The 24,584-nt window shown below is 41.4% G+C and overlaps 1 protein-coding gene across 4 annotated transcripts in view; it reads right to left on the minus strand.

The window, feature by feature from the left end:
• SGMS2 (sphingomyelin synthase 2) overlaps positions 1 to 19,126 on the minus strand; it is a 39,975-nt gene extending 20,849 nt beyond the window's left edge. The window contains exons 1-2 of one of the 4 annotated variants that reach the window (XM_083862420.1): positions 18,615 to 18,920; positions 14,196 to 14,272 (exon numbers count right to left, since the gene is read on the minus strand). The gene's annotated coding sequence lies outside the window, so the exon portion shown is untranslated. Of the gene's footprint in view, positions 1 to 9,395; positions 9,498 to 14,195; positions 14,273 to 18,614; positions 18,921 to 19,105 lie in introns of those variants that run through there. The other 3 variants (XM_083862422.1, XM_083862419.1, XM_083862421.1) reach the window with 3 other exon arrangements.
• Between the last annotated feature and the right edge of the window lie 5,458 nt (positions 19,127 to 24,584).

Raw genomic sequence — 24,584 nt, forward strand, 5'->3', positions numbered from 1 at the left:
CATATACCTAATACATCTACTAAGTCAAGACCCCACTTCTCAGCATTATGTTACATACAGCAGTCACTGAGGCAGCAATCAGCAAAACTCAGTAAATTTTGCATCATGTGCAGTTGAAACACTATTAGAATTATGCATTTACTGAGAGCAAACTACCTTGGTTATTTCCTTCTCTTCCCCACATATACCTAACCTACTATGTCTAGTGACATAAGTGAAAGATTTTACTTTCAGATGTTTAATGACATCCAAGTAAACCTTCAAGATCAAAGAGTATCTGAAGTACAGATGAACAATAACCTAAGAACCTAAAAAGTAGAGTGCTGCTTATGTTCTCATATTAACTTATTAAGCAAAACAATTATAGCTACAGCTTGCAGGAGAAAGTAGTGTTCCTTCCTGGTACTTTTAAATGGATTTTAAGGCATATTGATCTACCACTTCTGATGGCTCATCAAGATTATTTCAAGCAGAGTGCATACTGCGGCCAAAAGTTTGTTTACATTGATAATTAAAGGTGCTATATATCATCTGATGAGTGATCTGTAAGAAGGTAAGTGTTTCCCTTTATAGTACCTTTTCAACCTCCTTCTCCCACATTCTTAAAGAAATTAGCAACTCTATTGATGAAAAAGACAGAAGTCCCTCTTGAAGCTCTCAGTCCCTTGCTACCAATCTGACTGGGCAGCAAAGTGACAGGTACAGAGCACCAGCAGCCTAATCATCCTCGGCTACTGGCAGTAAAAGGAACTCCCCAGAAGTGCACAGGTTTTTCTGCCAAGTTCCTGTCCCCAGTTCAAACATCCATTCACATACCCATAAGTGGTGTGGTTCCTTTTAGCTTCATATATTGCCCTTATGATCCTTTAGATAAAATATCCTTTTGGCTTTTTTGGTCAAATCCAAAACATCCCCATATCAAAACTAGAAGATACTCAAAAACTGCCTAGTAGAAGGCCTTAGAATTCTTCAGCAACCACACAGCAATGCTTAGATCCGGCCATCTTGCCAACACCTAGGTCTGAAAAGCACACTAAATTGTTCTAAAACAGGGAGCAACTACTGGGAAAGCCTCAAACTCACAAAAAACTGGCCAAGTAACCCAAAAGGATAAATAAAACTCCTATAAGGGATATCTCCAAGTTTTAGGAACAAGTCTTCTTTTCAGAACCACTTCTATACCTCCTAAAAATAAATGTTACCTCATCAAGAAGCAGAGCTTCTTAACCAGCTTTACAGCAGAAATCCTAACTGCCTCAAGGAACAACATATTTCAAAAAAAATCTTAGAAATAAAAATATTCTAAAGGAGGAAGAATCCTAATATTTTATCCTGAGCTCCTATTTGCTCCCATGCAAATAGCTCCTTAGTTTTCTGCATCCCCACCTGACTGTCATTTGAAAGAAAATAGTTGATGGAGGGCACAGCTTTGAGACAAGCATCAGAAAGCACGTCTGCATTTGGCTCTTTATGCTAGAGCTTCAGAATAACATGCAGTTTTATTTAGCTTGTTAGTCATCCAATTTTCATCTAAAGGTCATTTTCATATAAAGTTAGCTCCCAACTGGTATTTCTCCTCCAGTATTGGAAATTCAACATCCCTTAAAATATTTCAATTTCTACAATTTATGAAGGACTGAATAGTCACAATTTGCACAGGGTTTTCAAATAAGCAGTTCTTAACCTACTGTTTCAATACTATTTGAACAAGAGTACCAAAAACCGTGAGACTTATCTATTCTGACATTAAGATAAGCTATACTTTCATATACAAAACGGAAGATTTCTGACAGTATTATTGAAGCATCATTCACTTATGTTAGGATTGGCTCAAACATTTGATATGGCTGTATTCTTGTATTTGGTAGCTGCAGAAAAAGGGTCGGTAAACAAAATACAATTTGAAGTAACATGAGAAAACATTTTAGTATATTTATCTGCATCACAGTTACTGGGAAATAATTGTTAGCTAACTTGTATTTTGGTCACTTAATTTTTTAGTACTACCTATGGAACTAGAACTAAAAAAGAAGCCAGGTTATTGCTATGATCTCAACAGCAATTAATAAAAACTTGTTTTTATCCATTTGTACAAACACCAAGTTTTACCAATCCTGTGGAATTCTGTTTCTTCATACCTTTCACTAGTAAAAAGTCTGTTAGGTTCCATTGTCCTAGTAATTCATTATCCAGTGTATTCTACAGCAGTGCCAGGTTTCTGAAACAGTATGTCCAAAAAGCACAAAGAAATCCCATTCGTTGCACCACAGAATCACTTGGGTTGAAAATGACCTTTAAGATCATCTAGTTCCAACCCTCCTGCCATGAGCAGGGATGCCTTCTACTAGACCATGTTCTCAAAGCCCCATCCAACCTGTTCCCAGTAACTGAGCAGGCAAGGAAAAAAGTATCTTTAAGCTCCTTTATAATTTTGAACGCTGCTGAGTAGGTTAACAGCATGAAGGCATCTTCAAAGTCTTGAACTGTTTGGTCCCCAGACTTCAAAGGACTGTATTTAGTAACTAGGAGTCTGATGTCCTTTAAAGGTGACACCATGACATGGCTAAATTTTCCTTGTGATTTTTATTACTGTTATCTTTCAAGAAACAAGATCACAATAGCTGTCAAATATTTGTTATCTTTTAGTGCTACTGCAACTCAGTCCGGAAATAATCCACACCTATATGACAAAGTCTCTTATTTGCGGGTTAACAGTCTTTCCTGAAACAGGTGTTTTGAGAATGGTGGGCCATACATCTGTAGAACCAGCAAAACGAACAAAATTCAGGTTAGAAGAAACCTCAGGAGGTCTCTGGGCCTCTGGCCAGGATCAACAATGACTCAGGGTTTCGATCCAGCTGTACATTTAATGCCTACCAAAATTCACAACCTCCCCAAGCAGCCTGATTCACTGCATGGTTGTTCTCACAGTGAAAGCTGGACTGTTATTTCTGCTGTTTTGGTGTTCTGTTTGTTTTTTAATTGTTAAATCTACTGGGTTTGTATCTACTTATTAGAAGTCACAGTGCTGTGAAGAGCCTGGCCCCTTGCAGGTATGAAGGGTTGCAGTCAGGTACCTCTGACACCACTCTTCTTCAGGCTGAGGCAACCCAGGCTCCCCCAGCCTCCCCTCCCCGGCCTCTGCTCCAGCCTCCTGATGGCTCTGATGGCTCCTCTGCTGAGCTTGCTGCCAGTTCATGTTTTGCCTGGATTAAGGACCAAAAACCAGATACAGTATTCTAGACACAGCTAAATAGTACTGAGCAGAGCAGAATAATCACTTCCCTGCAAATAATGACTATGCTCCTAATAATACAGCTCAGCACGTTGTTGGCTGCTTTCACTGTCAATGCACACTGCTAAATTCCTTTTCAACCGAGGTGAAAGAAGCATTATTATTTCAATGTTAAAATCTAAAGCCTAAAGACTCCCTCACAACTTCTTTATGCCAGAAAAATAAGATTAAGTCTTCTTCCTGCTTAACCTATACTCTCCAAAATAAGACTGTTTCAGTGTTTCAGATCTGCACAGAAAGGGTCTGCTAACCTGAAGTGATATTTAAGCTCTGAATCAGCTGCTTTTGAATCAAGGCAAAAAAGGTTCTCTATTACTGCATATTTTGTAACACTGCAGAAAATGTTTGGCTCATAACCTTCTTCTATTCATTAGAAAAGTCTGTTACAAACACTGCACAAAGTGGAAGTCACTGTACTACCTCAGTCTCATCAGACAAAATAATGCCAAAAACAAGTGCCAAAATAAGCCTCTGGATCAGGCTTTTATGTGCAGGCTGGCTCCTCATTGCTAACTCCTTTCATTCTGCTAGAGCTTCACAGACACTGCTGAAGAGCCACTATTCAAAGCAAGATTCTTCTCAAAGAGACAGCAAGGTTTAAGGACTTTTCAAGAGCCTAGCAGCACATCTGATGCCTCAAATCTTTTCTAGCAGTCACAGAAGTTGCAAACACCGGCTGTGAGGTAAGGGGAACCGAGCCCAGGACACAGGAATGTTTTAGACTATTTTGTGAAATTCTCCACCTAGTTACTGAGGGTAAAGGTTACAGTTCAGAATGGAAAGTCAATCCCAGAGATTAGTCACCACTTTCAGTACAGGGCGGTGAGGAGTCACAGTGACTAATGTGTGCTTTAAAGTGACTGTGCTACAGCTTATCAGCCATCAGGCAGCTAGAAGAGGAAGTTACACACTTTATCAGTGTAATTTATCAGTGATATACCCTAAAAATATTTGAGTAATTATTAAGAAGATAATGCCTGTCAAAATTTTCCCCTATGTTTCTTCCAAAAGGTAGCCATGACAACTCCAAAATCACAGAATCACTAGGTTGGAAGAGATCTTCAAGACCATTGAGTCCAACCCATGCTCTAAGACCTCAAACCAGGGCACTGAGTGCCACATGCAATCCTCTTTTAAACACATCCAGGGATGGTGACTCTACCATCTCCTTGGGCAGTGCATTTGAGTACTTCATCACCCTTACCATAAAAAACTTTTTCCTAATATCCAACCTATTTCCCTTGGCACAGCTTAAGACTGTGTCCTCTCCTTCTGTCAGTTGCTGCCTGGAGGAAGAGACCAACCCCCACCTGGCTACAGGCACCTTTCAGGAGGTTGTAGAGAGTGATAAGGTCACCTCAGAGTCTCATTTTCTCCAGGCTAAACAGCCCCAGCTCCCTCAGCCATCCCTCACAGGGTTTGTGTTCCAAGCCCCTCACCAGCCTCGTTGCCTCCTCTGGACGCGCTCAAGTGTCTCAAGGTCCTCCCTAAACTGAGGAGGCAGAGCTGGGCACAGCACTCCAGGTGTGGCCTCACCAGTGCCCTGTACAGGGGAGGAATGACCTCCCTGCTCCTGCTGGCCACACCATTCCTGATACAGGCCAGGATGTCACTGGCCCTCTTGGCCACCAGGGCACACTGCTGGCTCATGTTCAGCTGCTGTCACCAGCACCCCCAGGTCCCTTTCTGCCTGGGCACTGTCCAGCCACACCGTCCCCAGCTGGTAACATTGCAGGGGGTTATTGTGGCCAAAATGCACGACTTGACACTAGAATTTATTAAACCTCATCCTGTTGGACTCTGCCCATCCATCCAACCATTCCAGGTCTCTCTGCAGAGCCCTCCTACCTTCCTACAGACCAACATATGATCCCAGCTTTGTGTCATCTGCAGATCTACTAATGAAAAATTCAATAGCCTCATCCATGCCATCAATAAAAATATTGAACAGAACTGGCCCCAACACAGACCCTGAGAGACACCCCTGGTGACTGTCCCCAGCTGGATGCAGCACCATTCCCCACCACTCTCTGGGCCATCCAGCCAGTTCCTAACCCAGCAAACAGTGCTCCTGGTCCAAGCCATGGGCTGCCAGCTTTTCCAGGAGTGTGCTGTGGGAGACTGTCAAAGGCCTTGCTGGAGTCCAAACAGACAACATCCACAGCCCTTCCTGCATCCAAATAAGAGGTCACATTTATGAGAACATTCTATTTTCTGCCACAACAAGATCCCTCTCCCTAGAAGTTGAAAGTGAGAGGACAGTAATGGCTTAAATTTGCAGAGCATTTCACAGTATCAGCAGTAATACATATAAAATTTGCACAATCCAGAGAAATGCTATTTTAGATCTGAGGTGTACACAGAGGTTGCTACCTCATAACTCAGGTTTTTAAAAAGCCTGAAACAGACAACAGTCCTTGCAAAGCATAGGACTGTAATCCTCACTCCACATGAGTTCTTAGGACAGGGCATATTTAAAACTAATTAGTATCACACTATAAGCCGGTTTCACATATCCCTCAGTTCATGTGGCACATTACAAATTGTTACTTTGGTACACAGCAGTAACACTTGCTGTGTTCAGAGGCTCAAGCAGTGAAAACATCCCCTTTCAGTCAATATCTACATACCCACACACCGCCCTGTCTGATGGTACTCTGACCAATGTTTCACCCTCATGTTTCATGCCAACAACAGAAGTCTGGCATACCACACACTGTTAAAACTGGTCAGGAAAGAATCTATGACTCATGTCTCTCTCTTCTCCCTAAGAACAGTTTTCAACTTGTTCAACTCTGTGTTGATGTAGTTGTCTGGAAAGCTCTATGAATATTAGTTAAGAGGGATGATGCTGACATAGTACATCATCTACCACTCACAGTAAAGAGTGACTAAAACTCATCAAGAAACATGATGTAGTCGCTATTTTGGTCCTCCTCTCTACCTTCATTGCCACACCTACCATCAAGCAGCAACTGCCTAAGGCTCCCACATCACAATCAGCACCCTCAGTCAAATAGAGATGGGAATACACAGACCCTTCATTCAAGCCAGTTGTTTACAGGCTCAAACATCCAAATCTATATCCAGCTCATACACTAGATGTTTCCTTCCCACTTTTCCCCTCCTACCCCCAACTTTTGTTGACACTTTCAGAACTAAAACCTGATAAATTTAATTCTACCACCGAAAAGTTAAGAGTGCTGAGCAATTTCAGCAATTACCACTATCAATCCAGATGTATTTACTTAGAGGATTAGAAGAGCAGCAAAGAACCCTTTCATAGTATACTCTTCAAGCTTTCAGTTTGCAATAACCAAAATTATATCAAGCTTTCTATATGTAACTGGGTTTCTCACTGAAGTTTTACACAGTTAAAAAAAGGCATCACAACCTAAGCTTCCAATGCAGTCCCATGGTTTTCTTTAAACTTGAACAAATATTCCATTAGCTCAAAGCTTTCTATTAATAGAAGAAAATACTTTCCACATTATGCTGGCAATAAAAAACATTTCCTTTTTGTATTATTTAATTCAGAAAAGACACTGCTTAACTTCAAATACTAAACACTTAAGTACTACACACTTTAACACTTCCTTCTTAATTTTTGTTTCTGCCACAGACTGACGAACAAAACACTTGTTTCCTTAGGATAATCACTTCTCCTGCCTGGCAAGCTATCTCCCCACAACACAGGGTATCATTGTTCAATAAATTTTCAGAGAGGATGTTAACAGTGGGGCAGCAGTGTAAAATAACAATTATAATCTAAAACCTTTCTGTAATACCTTTCCCAGATATTTTGCTACCTCCATTCCAGTCTCACCCTAGAGGTCAGAGAAAGAGGCCAAGAAGCCTATTAATGTGTTTTTACTGCCCCTCACAGAGCTACTAGTTAAGAACTTAACTAAACATCTCCAAAATAATTCAAACCTCTCTTCATTATTCCCTGCTGAACTGCAGCCTTTGGTAAGAACAATCTCACATTGAACACCAGGGCAGTAACGAAATTCCTTTATGCCAAGCCACTCATGAGACTCAGCACAGAGGCTTCCACCGTTCACATGAGCACTCTCATTTATTTGCCTTCCCCTTCTCGCCAAACCATTTGAGAATTCTATTGCTTTTTAAAAAGCTTTTAAAAAGGATTTAAAGAGCCAACTTAGTCAGAAAGGATTTAAATAAGGAACTTGATGTTCAAATTCCCACTTACTAAAAATATAATATTAAAACTATTCCTGCAAGAAAACAGTTGAATAGCATCTTCAGCACTGCTCCTACATAGCCATCATTAAAGTCTTTCATTGTAACATCATACAACTTCTTTGTAACACCTACATCTTGCCCATGTACACACAGCATAACTAAAAACATACAAATAAAATTGACTGAAAGTTATTTATAAACATACATTGTAATTCTCAGTCACATTTCCATGGGAGGTCCTAGAGCTCTAAAGCTTACTTTAAAATAGTTTATATTTTTAAAAATTATCCAAAAAGCATTTTATGGCATTCTTATCCCAATGTGCAGCAGGCATCTATGTAGACATTGATTTGGGAAGAGGAAGGGAAGCCAAAGAGGTGCCATGTAGACAAGCTGAAACATGGAGGGCCAAACAGATTCTGTAAACTGTTCCCCAGTCAGAACTGCAGCTGACAAAATTGTTTAGGACAAAATCAGTCTCATCTTGGACTCCCTGAGACTAGTCATGTTGTGACTATGTGCTAAGTGGCCACGAAGTACAGTAAGTAAGTGGTGAATCAACTAAATCCACATGATCAGTTACAAAAGTCTAAGGATGGAACTAAGTGTTCAACTGGAAATAGTGCCAATCAATTTTAAAAGAAGAGAAGGAAGGCAAAATTAGGGCACAGTAAAAACAATTATTCTGGTCTACCAACTGTCTTTTTCCATGAAGGAGGGCACTACCTTATTACATACTGCTGTTTCTGCTGTGTTCCTGCCTAAGTTTTCCTCAAAAACATCAAATATGTCAAGAGATCTGCATCTATCAGCAAGGACAGATCACATTCTGGTTTTGTAAATAACCCTCTAAATTTAGGACAAATGGGCATAATCAGAAAATTGTTGTCTAGAGCAGAGCTTGAAATTGAGACACAATAGTGGCTTGGATTTCAAGAGCTTTCATTAACATAGCACTACAGCAAGCCAGGCCACTTTTTAAGGCACTTACATAGCTAAATGCAGGCCAGGTACAAGGGCTTGCACAACACAGCCTCTGCTAAAACCAGCTGTTGCAGGAACTGCTCCGGCATGGCCATTTTGCAGCCAGAGCCACTGCAGGTGTCTTCGCTCTCAACTACTCTCCTCTGGGCAAGTATCATGCCAGGAGCAGGATGGCACATCCAAGTATCAGTGCCACCAAGAATACCCTAAATTCAAATCTGTTCTAGAGATACAGCAAAGGGAATGAAGGGAAGCCTCACAGGGATTTATCCTAGAAGGTCTCCACATCAGTTGCATTTGAAGACTACTTTAAAAGGTGGGTAACTTCACCCTTTCAAAGGTGCACAACTGAAGCACAAAACGCTCACATGGCAAGGACAATATTAAACACGTGAACGCCACACCTTGCATGACAGACATTGTATAACAAGAAACACCCTACAGAGGCAATTACAGGTCTGCAGAGGAGAGAAGCAGCAGCCTTCTAGACACATGCAATCCAATTAGGAAGAAATTAAAAAAAAATCATTTTACATTAGGCTACAACTATAACACATGAGGTGTGCTGAGATGTTAATGACAGCTGGGGCAGACCAGGATGGCCTGAAACATTCCATACCAATCCCAGCTCATGGAATCTCTTAACACTACCTTATATCAAGACAACATACAAAGATGGGGATGGTTCAGGACTGGCCATAAAAAACTGCCACCCAGAAAGGCATATTTTATTTATCTGGAAGCAGAAGTCAGGCTGGGATACTAGCATACTTCAACCCATGTTAAGCTATTCCCCTCCCAGTGCAGAAGAATTATTTAGTTAAGATCATGCAAACAGTCCAGGCCATGCACGCTTAACTTACATGACAGGGCAGGGGTAATTTCATTGAACCACATGAAGTGCAGTTACCTGTATGTACATCTGTATGAACGACGATAGCAGATCACAAATTACCCACGTGTTGGTAAGCTTCGTTGGTAAAGAACACAAGAAATTTATCTGAAATCCCACAGCAGATCTATTTTCCCTCCTTCCTAATAGTTAAACTTGAAAAAAAGTACAAAAAAGTGTTTTAAAAAAGTCTTTCACCAAAAGGAATGCAAAATGGTGTTCCAGCATAAGACACAAATAGAGTTAGAATTGTAGTTTAACACCTTCGGAAGAGAATCTATGCCCGACAGCAGGTGTATTAATTCCTCCCTGAAACTTTCCAGATGGGCTCCATATCTCATGCAAGACAAAGAACAGAAATGAAACAGCTTTTATACACAGCAGTGTTACGGTCCAGCAAAGACTAGACTGTAAAATCAGCCAAAATACTAAGTCCAACCTCTGAACAAATCTGATTGCCTTTTCAGATAATGCACATTGTGAGCTGCCTGAAGTATTGAACACTCAAGACGTGTGGGTCTTATGCAGAAAAGAAGCGACACATCTTGAAATTGAAGGTATCTGTCAAAGGCCAGATTTTTCTATATTCCTGGGACAGCTTTACAGAATACACTCAAAAAAGTTAAGTATTGAAGTTTAATAGTTTAATTCAAACAGCTTGAGTAACTATCTTAATCTAAAACGGATTGTTCAAAGAAAGTTCTTGGCTTCCCAAAGTTTCCTCACGTTTGACAGTAAGATTTAAGAAACAGACAGAACTGACACTCGTTCAGTTCTGCTTCTACGAGGCAAGAGCACAGACTGATCTCTTATGCTGCAAAGAGGCAGTCAGGGCAATCACCTGAATTGTCCAGCATAAAAACTCACAGTAAAATTCCTTAAGCATATTCAGACACCAGAACACTGAATATTCACAGACACACAGTAAGACAGTTTCTAGGAAGAAAGTGAATTACCACTAACCCTCAACATTTGAGCTAGTGTGCAGACTTCACAGCAGGCAACTGAAAAAACAAAAACAAAAAAACCCCAAAACTTCCAACAAATACCAAATAAAAAACCCTTCTTGAGCAGGTACTATTCAGTCTAACTATGTAAACCAACTTTCTTAACATATACAGGAGACAGAAAAACACAAGAAAAGGAAGGGGCTCACACAGCCACAGACTCTTAGAGCTGTAACTGCTAGGTAAAAAGCTACGTGTTCTTTGGCACTATCAGCAGGAAAATCTATTTGACATACAGCTTGGTTATCTGCAAACATATCTCATGGGCAATCACTGGGAGTGCTGCCTGGCTAAAAGGTAAACAGACACAAAGGTCCTCTCCGACCTCTGAACTGCACTAGACCTACAGGATTTATGAAAAGATGAGATGATAGGTGTGGAAACAGTGTTATAAAACAGTCATAATAGTGACAAGACAAAAACATCATCCTAAATAACAATACATTTTCTGTCCACAAAGATCACCTTTTATTCCATCAAATCGCACTGACAAAAACACAACACTAAAAACACTGTCTTGCAGTTCATAAGCCTTTTGATGAAAGGACAAAGCCTTTTTCTCTGATTCTGATAGACTATCACTATAGAATATCACTATAAATGCATGTGTCAGGACATTTTTCATGCTGCATTCTCAACAACACATGATCAAATCATAAGCTATGTAATAACAGCCTAAAACCTGCTGAGCAATACAATCTACTAAAATCAGAAGCATCTTCATAATAGTGTTATAGAAGATCAATCAAGATAAGGGTGTTTCAAGCAAATTATGTAAGCCTAAGTACAATATTCTTCCTGTAGCTGTCCTTGTAACTGCAATAGAGACTGATAAGAATGAACTTTATCTGCATTTTACAGACATCACAGTAAAATTTTGACTAAGCTGTGTTGCTGCTGTCACGTGTTGTAGAAAGGCTTGCAGTGCTAAAACCTTTGTTACTGATTCTACTCCCATAAGATGCAGAGGGGGAATAGGAAGAAATCACATATGCATGCACACTCAAAAGGAGTTACAGGTAAGGTAAAAGAACATGATTTTAGTGTTTGGCTTTACTGCAGCATAACAAAACAGAGCTTCTGCTTTCCTGCTGGTCTTCCCTGCCCTCCAGGCCTTTGAAGTAGAATAGTATCCCATTTCTAATTCAGTCATTCAGTTCTGAGCTCCTCAAATATAAGAGGTAAAGAGTTAGTGTCAAACTCCATGACGTTTAAGAGTTTAACATAAAATTTATCTTAGTACAAATTAAGGAAAAAAACCCAAAGAAACTTTATGTGGACATTCATTCTGCATAGCAAAACTAAGCCATGTACCTTACCTTGTTCAGATTGTACAGTGACTAGGAAGTAATGTACACAAGAAAGCATAAACTGCCTGCAATCTGTAAAATTATGCTTTAAAACAGACCCCCAACAGTTCATATCAAAGAAAAATTCTTTTAGAGCAAGAAGTAGAATTATTTAGCCCAACTACTTGAGCTTTGTTATTTGAGGTATTGTTCCTCAAATAGCTGAGGCTTTTGAGGCGTTGTGCCTCAAGTAACTGTTCAAAGTTAGTACAAGTTATTGACTTCACCAGTGAGATATACATTATTCCACTCTACTTTACATAATTTATTCCAAACAGAAGAAATGTTACTTCTCTTAACACTTATGCCTGTTTGCACACATGGAAAGAGCTGAGCCTTTTTTTTAGGACTTGCATGGAAGAAGCTAATGACCACGGTTACTGCAAAGCACAAAACAAAGGCCAACAAGAAAACTATTCTCGCTGGAAAGCATTTGCCATTCAGCTGTGTAGCATGCTTAGTATTCAGTTTCCAAGTCACAGTTATCGCTAAACAGAAAAATTCTGATTAATCTGAAAATTCAGGATATAGCCCCTGCAGAGAACAGAAGTTTAAACCCATAATGCTAAACTCGTCAATAAATTCCTTAATATTAACTTCCAAATTAACTTCCAAGTTCACTATGGCACCTTGGAAGGAACAATGCCTTTAATACTTCTTGCTTCAGTGCCAAACAGGATGCCACAGCCCTTCCTTCCTCTCAAGACTGAAGTCCACCATGAAAGTTAAAAAATTTCTAGGAAAACCAAAACACTAGGGTGTTGTTTTTCTATGTTAGTGCATGAGAACTTTTAATAGTCAATAGCAGGATTCAAACTATTTCAACTGACATGCTGTCTCACAGAATTTCACTTTGGAGGACCACCTTCAGCTTTCTGGTACATTTTCCAGATCGAATTGATTTCCCCCCCGCTCCCCCCGCCCAAAATTTTAAGACTGTTCCCCATAGCTGCGTGCAAAGTACACACATGCTTTCAGAGCAATTTGCAAACAATTCTGTGAAAAACAGCATCTGCATTCTAGTAACAGCATCTTAAGCAAGTGTATTAATTTTTACTTATAAATTAGAGCCAAGTTTTGGCCTCTAAGAGACCAAGATGGTATGCCAGAAGACAAGAATGAGCTCTTGTTAAGTGACGCTCAAACTAATATACAAAGTCTGAGTAAAATCAAATTAAGACAAGCTCATGGTTCAGAGATTGGCACTGTAAGGAAATCTTACCTTGCATCCTTACAGACTAGTACAGTATTATGCTTTGGTAGGACTTCTGTCAAGCTTCTAATACACAGGAACTAAAAGTAACACAAGTTAACTTTTTAAGCTACAACATATCCATAGTTTTTATACATTGGTAAAAAAGTTAAGTTACCAGAAAAAAACAGCACCTATGAACTGATCCAAATTGAAGTCATAAGAATAAGTATCTCTCAGTAGTACACAAAAAAATCCCACCAAAACAAAACATTGCTTTCAGAATTTCAGTTTAAATGCTTTTGATTTTTTACAGAAATTGCAGTACATAAATTTGAACCAGAATAACTGTCAGAAGATGAAAGAGAATTCTACATCAAGTGTCATTTTCACACAGTTAAGATGGCAACGCAGCATTACAGTCTTTAAGATGTCCTTTTCAAGCATCTGCAGTGATGGGAATATTTTGCTCCAATACAGCCTGTGTTCAGACTCAAACCAAGACATGGGCAATGGTCCTTGGCATAAAGCATCCACAGACAGCAAGTGCAGTTTCCCACTTACAAGGCTGATATGGGGAAGTAAAAAAAGCAATTAAAAAAAAAATCAAGTAAGCTGTAATTACTGTAGAAGCATACTAGAACTATCAACAAGCTACAGGATCATATCATGCCCTCCAGATGAAAGACAGAATTAATGACTATGAGGCATGACCTTCCCTACTGCCGCTTCTCTTCAGCAAATTATGTCACCTAAATAAGGAGACTGTCTCATTATTTCTGATTTAGCAGTAGTCTGGAATATTAAATGGAGCACAAAGAGTTGAATTCAGTTTCTTGGATAGGACATAAGCATAACACAGCTGAAACTGGAAAAAAGGAGTCTGGAGACTCTGTCTCCTTACTTAGTTCTGCTCCACTAACCAACTCTCCAGCACTAGAGGGAACATAAGCAGGAACTTGGGTGTGTGCATAAGTAAATATTTTGTCGCTGTTATGTACATTTCACATGGCTGAAACCAACTGTGAGAAGTCATTCAGCACTCACCACACAACAGTGCAAGATCTTAGGAGGCTAAGGAGAATAGACTTTGAAAGAAGATAAAATTAGAAAATGCAAACATATTTCAACATAAAAAAACCCAAGTAGCGAGAGCAGGTGACTTCTTAATAAAGAACTTCTACAGACAAGTGTTCTATTAAAGATTTTCTGGGGAGGAAACATATGCCAAAATACCTGTAACAATACTTGAAGAAATGAAAAACACTACCTTTTGCTTATGGCTTTAAGCAAGGTCTCACAAGATCCAAGAGGCCTGTTCTTTGAGGCTGGACAGATTTCTGCATTCTGATAGGATTAAAGACTCCCATTTATTTTATAGTTAAGTCAGAAAGCAAAAACAAAACAAAAACCACAACCCAACCAACCAAAAAGAACCCAATCAAATTTAAGTTCTAGTATTAGAGATATGAACAAAGATCATAGATCCATGATCAAGCAAACAAAAAGCCCATCCTTTTCTAAGTTAGGCACTACAAACAAACTCCCAGTAAGTTTTGACACCTCACAGTGACACTGTGCTATCAGAACTTGCATAAAGACAGAAATATACTAATTAGACAAAGTAAATGTAATAATACTGGATTTTTTTATTTATATGGAATTAGTCCATATCAGTACTTAAAACTTCACTCTGTGAATATTTAAGCTCACAGGAGCAGCAAGACTGACACAGGCCTAAAAAGGCAATCTAGGCAAAAAGATCCTTCCCAAATGCAATGAGGTTACAGAACTTTACATGGGCCATACTGGTTTATGACAACTAAGAGGTAAACCTGCCTCTGAAACATTTCACTAAGAACATGACCGATTGCCTGGGGACCCTTGAAAACCAGTGACCATAAACAGCTGCAGGCAGTTCGTAAATTCTCAGATGGGGGATTAGAAAAAACACCCTAAATATAAACAGCTTCCTGGAGTTTTTTGCTCACTCCCACTGATTTCTTCTGTGATATCCATCTCCTCCACCACCGAAGTAACCTCACTGTAATTGAAGATACAGTTAATCATTATTCCTACTTCAAACTTTTTTCCCAGTTCCAGCCATGATATGCTTACATCTTATCTGAAAACTGAATCCAACTCTCTATGTTCCATCTAAGATTTCAGATTAAAAATCTGAAAATCAAATCTAAATCAAAAATAATCCAGAGGGAATTATTTTAAATTTAGCCATTCTTAAGCAAACATATTCCTAAGTGCTCTGTATCAGTTCAGCTTAAATCAACCAAATTAAGCTGATGCAACTTTTGAAAACATTCAGTGCTGTGCCCAAGAGGCTCAGCATTTCCCCAGGGAATAACAGGTGTACAATCCTAATCCTAATTTGCATCAGTAACCACAGACAAAACAACACTGCAAAGTTTAGTGCCAAGTTTACTGCACAGTGCAGGATCCTAGTAAGATTCACCCTGAGGAAATCTCTACATATAAGGAAAAAGAAACAGAAGACTACAGAACAGAGCAGAAAGAGATGAACTCTAAAGGCCAGGAGAAAAGCCAGGATCAGGAAAACATTGCAATGTTACTGCAAAGCTCAGACGTCTTAACCCTCACAGATCTACTAATATCAGCAACTTCATTTTTGTATACAAACCTTATCAGAAATAAGTGAGACGTCCTTGAAATTTATACATGGCAGTTGAAAGTTAACCTCTGTCAAATGGGGAGGGTAAGTGACACCTGAATTTTCATTCAGGTACCTTCAAATGAAGAGGACATTCTCCCATTCTAGAGTTACATATTGGAGTAACTATTTTTTCTGAAAAAAGTAAGTAATTAAATGTTGAACATGTGCTTTTTTGCTAAAAAATTCTCTTGTTAGAATGAATGCAGTGAAGCTCTCCTGATTAGTGATGCTCATCATTTTCTCTGAGGATCTAGACCCAAACATTGTTTCATTAAGAACTATTCTATTTGCAATGATAACCCGAACAGCCTCAGATACTCTTAGAAACCGTTTCTTCATCTGTGCAATGGACTAGACTCTGACATTTTTAAATGCTGTCAGATTGCAAGCAGGACCCACCCGACACACAGTAAAGCGAGAAGTTTTACTCAGCAACCAAAAGCATGACCTCAAGGCACAGCAGTCCCCTTATTTTACAGATCCTGCATGTATGTTAGCTAGAGGGTAAGTACCATGTTTCCCTAAAGCTGATTCACTTTTATTTTGGTTCTATTACAGTTCCTATCAACAGCCACAGACTTTCAAAATCAATTATATTGGTAAGAAGTACTTCATTCTCTGTATCACCCATATCTCCCCACAAGATCTGTTCTGGGGAAGAGAAACAGTGGTAACTGTTAACGTTAACTTAAGCAAGCATCCTCACACAGAAGAAACATTTGTGGTTATTAATGTTCTGGAGGCTCACTAGAACAGCTGGGTTTCAGGATAGTTAAGAAATGACCAGAATAGAATTTCTGTTTGAAATATAAGACAGAGCTATCTGTGTTACATAAAACTTTCCCATTAGCAGCTCTTAAGGTCTTCAGCATCTGCTGGGACAGTGGTGCCTGGATGCCTGACAGTCTTAGTGTGCAGTGCATCTTTGGGGACAGTGGTGTCCATGGTACAAACAATTCTGCCAGCAGGGAGAGATCTCTGCAGACAGTGGATCTAGTGTTACATTAATCTTCACAGCATCTGTCTGGACTAGGGCAATACCATACCCATACTAAATAATATGTCACAGCATCTGTATTGTCCACTCACCACAAAGAGTAGCAAATAACATCGTAGGCAAACAGCCCACCAAAATTAGAAAAAAAATCCAAACAGAAGATACATGCAATTTTATTACCAATATCAAAATCCACTTCTCTTCCAGGAGATTTAAGTGTAATAAGCCATTTCTTCAAAAACCTTCTTCTACATTTTCTGCTCCTTAAAAATGCTACTCATTTTTTAAATCCATCACTTGTTTCGATATATACTTTGCTAATCCTTAAAAATCAATACACTACATTTCAGTCTTCATACCTCTAATATGCTGTAGTCACACACTGTGAATATAGAACTCCAATATTTAGAAATAAAAATACTTAAGATTAAGTCTCTTATTCAGCTCTTCCAGAAACAGGGAGGTATGCATGGGCTGAGTTTTTTTGCATTGATAAGGAAATCTTCAGTTTTTCACTATGCTGTATCCCTGATATAACACTTCTGATGTCTACCTGAAACATTAAGTTCTGAATTAATTTCTGTCTTACAATATTACAACTACAACACACTTATTATGCAGAAAAGTAGATGCTTATCCATATGGCTCAATACTTACAATTTAGGGGTAGAGGCATTCTATATTGACATTGCCAACCTGTGACTTAATCTGTCTTTTCTCTCCTCAAGTTGTCATTTCCCCGTTGTAAAAGTTCACTTCAAGGACAGCACAGAAATCTACCTCAGTAGGGACCTTTACCAGTTTACTATTGTTGCTCCCTCAGATTTTGACCTCAAGTTTCTCCTGATCACAACTTGATTTGTCCAATACCATCTAAGACTGGCATACTACACAGGGTACACTGGAATATTTTTCTGAAGGACAGAGAAAAGTATTTATTTTTCAGTAGAATGTGATAATCTGTGTCTGATTTTGAACTAACAACCTAAAAGGAAAGAAATATGGAAGCAAACACATTGACCTTTTTTAGTAAATTAAGCCCCAGATTATTAAAGTTAGGGCAAAAAAAGGAATAAAAGTTATTGGTTTCACAGTGAGAAAGTATTTAAGGCTATAGAGCCTGCAAAACCCTGCCTTGTCAAATAATAATACACCTAGGCAACTACATTAAATATAATGAAAAAAGGCAAATTGATTTTGGACAAACCATTTAATAAACGTGATTTAAAGTGAAGCCTGCCAAAACTCCTGTAAGGCCTACTGTCTCAGATGAAGTTCCATGCACCTGCTCAGTTTATGCTAATACTTCTATGGAACCATTCACATGTATAATTAACTGTGCATAAATTAATAGCTCACAAGTGGTTTGAGGATTTTCTAAGGTGTTCAAATGAAAAAAAATAAATGAAATGCTTACAAATTGACTAAACTGAACAACAGCTATTCTACATTGTATCCCAGTTTTAGTACCTTGCCAGAAGATTATGCATTAACTACTTTTCACAAGGATTTTAAGCTAAATTTACGCCAGAAACCACACAACATTAAAAAGAAATGCAACCTGCCATTATGTCAAGAAGTTTAGTTCAGCAGCACTTCAGAAGTTTAAGAGTGGCTTCAACGGAGAAGACATGCAGCAAGGAAAGAAAATACCTACAACAAAACACCTTTACAACACCCTTAAGAGCCTTATAATAATACTTTTTCTTCCTGAGCTGAAATCTCACATTTTGAAGTCCCCTCCGTTTGCCCATACACATTGCCCATACCAAAACCACAGAATTTTACTCATAAACTAGCTATGTTCTGTGAATTACATACTGGCAAGAGAAATCAAAACAACAAATGCCCTCCCTAGCTAGAGGGGTCTCAAACTCTAGAAACGGAAGAGACCACAAGAGTAGGATTGCTATTCCCAGTCTCTATCTGGTTGACACCTGTGAGAGGTTCCCCAATGTGTGGTATGCCTCTCTTTAAATCCACCTATGCCGTTCCCAACTTACCTATTCAGCCGTACACGCAAAAGCTCGCACTGCTGGCAGTTCCTCCTCCAAAGGCGGCTGGAAGTCTTTTTTGGAGCCTCAGGGCTCTCAGGTTTTGGGCTCTGCAGTTCCTTATGGGCAGACACTCCCACCAGTGAGGCAGCAGTACGCAGAAGCAGCTAGAAAGTTTGCCACAATCGCCACCTTCCCCTGCAATTCGCTCCTCTCCCAGCCTCAGCCTCTCCTCCTTCCTGGCCAAAGGGACCGGCTTTAAGGGCGTCGGCGGAGGCGACCCTTCTGGCGGAGGTTTCCCGCCTCAGCAGTGCCGCAGCTGGAAGGGCTCTCCCCGTGGAGGGCGGCTCCGGGCCGGGGGCCGCCGAGGGCAGCGCTCCTTCGGGGCTGCGCCCACCGCCGCGTTCGCCGCGAGCCTCATGCTGGCCGCGGAGCTCCCCTGACATCATTCATTCTGCTACGCGCACGCCCGCCCCCTCCATTTCCGAGCGGTGACTCACCCCGGCGCTGCCGCCGCCGCCGCCGCTGTCCGGGGCAGGGCAGGCCGGGCCGGGCCTCCCGCAGCCCCCGCCCGCCGCGCGAGGTGTGGGCCTCGCCCCCCGCCCCGCCCCGCCCGCCCCGCGCCTCTGCGCGCGCGCCGCCCGCCGCCCCCTCCCGCCGGGGCCGCCCCGCCCCGCCCCGAACCCCTCAGCCTCTCCTCGCCCAGCCCAGCCCCGAACCCCTCAGCCGTGCCCGCCCGCTCCTCTCCTCTCCCCTGCCAGCCCCCCGTTACCCGCACAAGGGGGCAGCCACACCTGCCCTGCCCCCCCGAAACGCCTGCTGAGGGAAGGGCCCCGCCCGCCTCCACAGCCAGCGCGGGGCAGGTGCCGGGGCCGCCCCCGCAGCCACCGGCGGCTTCCCGGTTTTCCCGTGGGATTTGAGTTCCCCAACTCTGCTCACATGACGGATGACTGTCACAGAAAGCCCCTGCTTCTCAAGTGTTTCACCCCTGCCTCGGGACTTGGCTTTCCTCAGGGCTATTTGGCTTTTTTGTGTGTTTGTGGGTGGAGGGGTATTTTCTCCCCCCTCCCCCCCGCCCCGTTTTTTGTTTTCAAAAGAGTTTCCCCATCATTACGTAGCAGCCAGATTTTGTTGGGAGTTCTCCAGTGTCAGAAACACGTGATTGGCGGGGGAGGAAGGGAGGGGGAGGAAGGTGTCAACTCATCCTCACCGAAACTGGCTCTGGCCGATACACACCTGTCCCGCCTTAGTCACCCGGCCCCATGACAGAGCGGGGCCCGGCACACAGCCCCGGCTTCGAGGAAAGCACCTGACCCTCTGTTCGGCACGCCCCTGGAAAGCCCCCTCCATCCAGCTATTGGCTATTCTGCTTGGGTTGCTCGCACTTTGTTTTTTTCCCACAAAAGCTCGGGGGAGGGGAAGAGACAATCTGCTTTATTCCAGCACAGAGTGGAAAAATTTTTCGCACTCTCAGTTTTCTGTGGGACAGGGAAACTACCCTGGTCCAACAGTGACAGCCAGGGCACTGCTATAGACAGAATGCCAGGATTTACAAGTTTTATCTCATGCAGGCTTAATGTAAACAGTCTCTTATAACCAGATAAACAATTTAGCTGTTGTTGTTGCTAGGTGGATGCACATACACACCTGTAGTGCTGAACCAAAGGCATCTGCTGGAACCTCACAGCTTTTTTTACTGCCACTGTGATCCCCCTCTGCCACCCCTCCAATTCTCCTAAGTGGGTAATGCCTCCTTTAAAATAAAATCTGAAGGGAAAAAAAAAGGTACCATGGGCAGGGCATTTGTTTTTAACTGATAAAGATATCTACATGTGCCTTATTGCATACACAATCACATGCATGCCTTCATAAATCATATCTCATTTCGAGCTGTTATACAGAGAGGATAATAACAGAGTAACAGATCAAGAGTAGAAATAGCAATGCAAGTGAAAGAAAAGTATTTACAGGAAAACATACGTATAGGTGCAGAAAAGGCTAAACAGAGGCCTCCCCTGGTTTCCTTAATAAAAGGAGCCACTGAAGAAAGGTTAAAAGCAAAGACTGGAAACTTTACTGGCATTTTTCCAAATTATTAGGTCAGTAAGCTGAAACACTGGCATTACTCTTAAATAATATTCTCTGAAGCACTGCATTTAAGTAAAAAACAGCAGTACATTTTCTCACTCTGTTCAAGGCTACACTTCACACCCAACCCCACAAGCCCATCCATTGGACGTTGAAGTGTAGGGCTCAGAGGTGAATCTGTGAGCAGCAGCTTGCACAAGAGGGTCTTTAACTAATCTGATAAGACCTGTTTGCAAATCCTGCATAACAATAAACCTTCGAAAGCAAGCAGCAAATTTGTGAAGTCACAAAACTTGCCAGAGGAAATATCAGCACATCTCTTGATCTTTACTTTCAACTACATTAACTTCAGAAAATTGTTTTCAGACAGAATTATGTGAGAGATAACAAGACGTACAAAATAATAACTTCTTTTGAGGAAAAAGAAACCTTGCACACACAGACAATTCCATGGGGAGACTCACAGACAAGTCACATTCCCCTTCACCTCCCAGGGAGGCAGATGAGAGGGAGAGAGTACAGAAACAGAGTTTTGAGGGGGGAAAAAAATTACTGTTCCTTTCACTTGGAACAAACCCAGCATCTTTTTCATTAATGTTTGCTTTTTTCCCCTTTCATGAGATCAGCAGGGATATCATTGGAAACAGTAATTCCATAAATGAACACAGCCAGCTTGTTCATTAAAATTCTGACTATTTCTAAAGAGACACTTGAGCACTTTTCAGAAGCAGCTACCACCAGAATCCTGCCTAGTTCTACCATGGGAGAACTGAAGCTGCAAGACTGAGTTTGTGGGAGGGAAACCAAGAACGGTACAGAAATTTCTAGTTCAAGCTGATTTTACAGTTTATAGACAGAATAAACAGTACTACTACAATAACACAAAAACAAACAAACAAAAAACCAAAAAAAAAAAAAAAACCAAAAAAAAAAAAAACCCAAAAAAAAAACCAAAACAAAACAAAAAAAAAAACAAACCTTTTTTTTTCTGTGTAGCCAAGCCATAGCAGAATTCTGTGCAGAAACTTGATAGACAAAAACTACGTACCTGTACTCAGCCTAACTAGTTTCAGAACTAATTAATTGTGTAAGTACACATGTTCTGAGGAACTCACGTATATTTGTAGCCTTTACTGCAGCTGTGTTAACAGCAGATGAAAACATACATATTGTATATTGAAGTGTTCCATAATTATAGTCACTTATAATTCTTCCTTGCCTTTTCTTCAAGAAGCATATACATCAGGGTAATCCTGCAAACTACTTCTATTCCAGGCTAACATTATATTCTCTGCCCTAGTTCTTATGGCAGCCCTATTATATCTATGAAGCTGCTAGCTAATACTTCTACCTTAAAACAGATGGAGTAACTCCTGAATGATTTATTATTGCCACCCAATTATGAAAGAGTAAAACACTGTAAAGCTCAATGTAAGTAGACTATACCATGACGAGATTCTCCATTAGTATGTACTTGCTAAATCCTTAAATAACCCCTAACAAAAATAAGTTCCACCATTTTTGAATTAGAGGTGTTTCAGCAATGACATGAATTCTGGGTCTCCAGATTATTATTTTTGATCCATTCACTAGTTCTTTTTCACCATCAAGGACTTCAGAACAAGGAGAAAGCTTACCTTGTAAGTTCACAATTAATGTCACTATTTTTTTTGCAAATGAAGAAGTGGATGAAAAGATAAGCCCCAATAGAAATCATAAGACAACTTTTCCCATCCCTCCTTCATAAGCACCAGTTCGAAAGTACACAGTCCTGCCCTACTGCTGGAGAGGCTGGGGACTTAAGAAACATATTTATAAATCACCACAGCTGGATCAAGCACGAGTTCAGCTGCTTAGACAGCTTAACTTAAAAGACCAATTCCCCCAAAAAGTAATTTAAAAAAAAATAACCCATAGAAGACTACTTACTATAAAGCACTAAGCTGCCAAGCCAAGCACTGCCATACTAACCACACAAACGTCGCTTTAGCGCTTCCACCTTGCACGAAGAACCCCGAGCAGAGAAACCCCGGTGCCGCTCACTCAGCTCAGAGGAGCTGCCCCAGTCCCCACTGGGAGAAGCCGGGGAAAGCTCCCCGCCGGCTGCCCGGGCTCACCTGCGGCCTCCTGCGCTGGCCCCGCTGCCCGACTGCCGAGGCACGGCCGCCACCCGCCCTTCCCGAGCTTTCAAAGGAGGCGGGAAGCGGCGCCAGGCCAATGGCAGCGGGAGCCCGCCCGCCCGCAGGTGCCCGGCTGGGCTCGGGAGGAGCAGCTCCAGCTCCCCTTCCAGCGGCGTGCGGCCTGGAGGCAGCAGATGCCTACTCCAGCCACTCTCTTTCCACTCCCCGAGACTTACAAATCCGTGATTATTGTCTGCCGTTTGCCTGACCTTGGTGCTTTACACAGTTTACATTGCTCAAAAATTGCTGTGTTAGCCGTTTTCCTAACCAACAGCTAGGCAGAGATATTAAGTCTTTTAAACTATTTTTTTTTCAAGGGCTTGTGTGTTATTGAGAATGTCCCTGGATAGTTTAGGGGGAGTGGAAAAAAAATTAAGCTTTGTGGAATTATACTCCCTGCTAAAGCTCATGAGGGGGAAAAACCCCAAACCACCTGATTTAGACTAGAGGTTTTTTTAAACAAAGCAATGAGTGAAAACAAACTTTTTACTTTTCCCTCACTATTTCATTTTTCATAAGGAGGAAAAGCTGTACCTCAAAGTTATCCTATTTTATTTCCTTTGGATATATCGTGGGATCATAGAATCATAAAATCATAGAATGTTCTTGGGTTGTGGATAAGGACCTTGAAGATCAAGGTCCAACATCCCTGCTGTGGGCAGGGCCACTCTCCCCTAGACAAGGTTGCTCAAAGCCCCATCTAAGGATGGGGCATCCACAATTTCCCTGGGCAATCTGTTCCAGTGCTTTACCACCCTCACAGGATTTTTTTTCCTAATATAATTAGGAATGGGGCAGAGAAAGGGAAGGGGGTTGGGGGGAGAGTAATCAGATATGCTTTAGAAGCTGTGAAATAAGACATCTTGGTTCAGCTTCTTTTAACCAGTTTTCTTAAATACTGGAGCCAAAAATTGATTTTCTATCTAAAAATATGTGCATCCAAAATCACTATCTCCAGCTTCAGAGAGCTTTCTATACACAACAGTGGCATTTCAATAAATGCTTTTTTTGTATGAAGGAAGGCTTTGGCAGAAATAGGAAGAGTGCAGGTACTTACTTGACAGAAGCTGTAGGGGGGAAATGGGAGATCAGGGAACAATGAAAATAAATTCTAATTTATCGTCTCTATATGTGTGCAAGGTGATTCTAGGAAACTAGGTGCAGATTGACACCAAGTTGAAAGGTGCTGCTGACACACCTGAGGGACAGGATACCAACCAGAGGGACCTAGACAGGCTCCAGGAGTGGGCCTGTGGGAATCTCATAAGGTTTAACAAGGCCAAGTGCAAGGTGCTGAACCTGGTTTGGGACAACCCCCAGTACCAACACAGGCTGGGGGATGATGGGATTGAGAGCAGCCCTTGAGTGCTGAGAAGGACTTGGGTGTGCTGGTGGGTGACAGGACAGACATGACCCAGCCATGGGCACTCCCAGCCCAGGGAGCCAAACCTGTCCTGGGCTGCATCCAGAGCAGTGTGAGCAGCAGGGCCAAGGAGGGGATTCTGCCCCTCTGCTCTGCTCTGCTCTGCTCTGCTCTGCTCTGCTCTGGTGAGACCCCACCTGCCGGGCTGCATCAGCTCTGGGGTTCCCAGAGCAGGAAGGACATGGACCTGTTGGAGAGAGTCCAGAGAAGGCCACCAAGTCATCTGAGAAATGGAGCATACCTCCAGTGAAGAAAGGCTGAAAGAACTGGGGTTCTTCAGCCTGGAAA

This window comes from Zosterops lateralis (assembly GCF_965231275.1).
Source record: "Zosterops lateralis genome assembly, chromosome: 5".
In the NCBI taxonomy this organism is placed as follows: Eukaryota; Metazoa; Chordata; class Aves; order Passeriformes; family Zosteropidae; genus Zosterops; species Zosterops lateralis.